Here is a 2,297-nt window from a genome sequence, read left to right as displayed (position 1 = left end):
ATTTAGGCATAGAAGATACGCCTTAGGAGCTTCCCTGTTTTGTTTTACGGCATATCTACTATGCCCTGCTACTTGTCCTTCCAACGCAGCTCTACAGCCGCTATTGCCAGTCAATCCCTGCTGTCAAAATGACAGTCTGAAGTTCCTCTGTATGACAGCAGTGACTGCAGCTGCTCCTGTGGAAGATGACATACATTGCATCTAGTGCCTGCAATTGCCATTGAGAAATACAATGTAATACAATATATTGTTACGTTGCATTTACTCATTTTCATTCATATGTAGATCAAAAGGACGGCCTTTAATCTGCATGGCAACCTTACAAGTCATCAATACATTGCATTCCCATTTCATCTCTTAACCCTAATCCCTTTGAACCCTTGCAAACCCCAATCAGCCCTAATAATTGCCATACTCTACTTCCATAATAATTGTTCTGATAATTTCTAGTTTTTCATTTCTGCCAATTTTTTTAACACCTTTTGTACATTTTTTTCATTTATTTTGTTAATTTGTGCAGTGTCAGGTTTTAAAAAATGACTTATTCGTCTTTAAAATGTTATTAAAAAAATAATACTTATAGAATGCCAAGTCATTGCAGAACCTACAGGACTAGTTCACCCCAGTGGGTAGGACAGGGTGGGGGGCTGTCCTGGGAAAGAAACTGCTCCGGTATCCCTGAGACCGCTGGCCCCACAGGAGGGGGATACCTGATGCAGTAGGACCCTGCCGCGTGCACGCAGGCCTATACAGAAAAAAAAGAACATTTCCCTATGCACCTGTTTAAGAATAAGAAACCTGGAGCAGCCTTTTGAAAGATGGATTTCAGCCATAAAATATTGTGAATACAAAGAAGGCTCAATTCACAAAGCTAACACACCAGCATAAGTGACAGTTAGTTTTAGCTGTGTCCAATGAGATTTGAACATTACGGTCACATGGCTAAATTAGAGAGCCTTATCCTCGTGTTAAAGCTTTGTGAATTGAGCCCAAAAGAGACATATTGGGGGGAATTCATCAAAACTGCAGCAGACAAAAATTGGAGCAGCTGTGCACGGCAACCAATCAGCTTCTCTCTTCAGTTTGTTCTGTTAAGATTTGAACATACATGCACAGAGTGAAGATTTTCTTCCTCCTGCTCTAATTACTCTCATGTATAACTGTGCTGATGTGATGGTGGATATCATCGTTGGTGCTCCTAAAATGGGCATTTTGGATCAGTGGTGGTTAAAGCATTACTTTTATGTCACTCAACACCAGTGTGACATCTCATTCTAGGTAAGACCCTGTAGATGTGGATGGTTTTGAATTTTAGCTCATGTGTGCAGCTTCACTCCCATAATGCAACAGGCTTCTCCAGTTCCTGTATAACCTGCAAATTATATACTGAAGAGAGAGGGTCCTTGTGCTGCACTGCATGGCTAAAAATTGTGCATGCTCCTTTTTTGCACATTCTAGTGCATTAGGCAGCCCATTAAACTGAATAGGCTGCCCTAATGCAATGCACATTAACAAATGACAATTAACACATGACATAATGCTCGTTAAATGCAACTCCTACCGGTTGTGAATGAGCCCTAGATGATTTGTTTAATGACCACATACCAGTGGCGTCACAAGGGGGTGCGGCTCACACTGGGTGACACCTGGGGGGGGGGGGGGGGGGGACAACAACAGACACAGTCTGTATGAAGTTGGCCACAAAACAGTCCCTTATACGTTAAAGTGGACCTGTAGGTGGCACATTATATCAAAATGCCACCTACAATGCAATGCCCTCCCCTCCCAGTACCTACATGCCATTCTCCATTCTCTATAGGCCCACCAGGATGTTTAAATCTCACATTTAAATAGCAACCACCTTCTGTGTTCGCTGACTTGGCCCACCCTCTCTGCATCTCACAACAGGTTAGTGAGGTCAGTTATTACAGTCATGGGCCAATAGTTGGGCCGGAACAATGATCACAGCCATCGGTCGCTATTTGCATATCACAGCACCCCAGTATGCGTGTGGTCAGACAATCAACGTACCTTTCCATGACTTCCTTCCGCAAGGCCTAGGTGACACCATCTGCTTCCGGCCAGATCTTGGAGAATGTCGAGTAGCCAGAATCTCATGAGAAGACAATCCTGCTCTGTGCTGTAGCATCTTCTCGCAACATTTGGGCTACTCGACATTCCCAGGGATGTTGTCAACAGGAGGATGACGTCACCTCCTGCACTGTAGAAGTCGGGAAAAAGCAAGTTGATAATCGACCTATACCCCCCCACTGGTAGTTTTATGCAGCACTGTAGGG

At 43.8% G+C, this 2,297-nt stretch overlaps 1 protein-coding gene across 1 annotated transcript in view; it reads right to left on the bottom strand.

The window, feature by feature from the left end:
* Positions 1–2,297, bottom strand: part of HM13 (histocompatibility minor 13) — an 18,564-nt gene that overhangs the window by 756 nt on the left and 15,511 nt on the right. The window lies entirely within an intron of this gene.

This window comes from Nanorana parkeri, unplaced genomic scaffold (assembly GCF_000935625.1).
Source record: "Nanorana parkeri isolate BGI_ZX_2015 unplaced genomic scaffold, ASM93562v1 scaffold237, whole genome shotgun sequence".
NCBI lineage: Eukaryota > Metazoa > Chordata > Amphibia > Anura > Dicroglossidae > Nanorana > Nanorana parkeri.
Note: the sequence above shows the minus strand (reverse complement) of the source record. Positions and strands in the feature narration are given on the sequence as shown.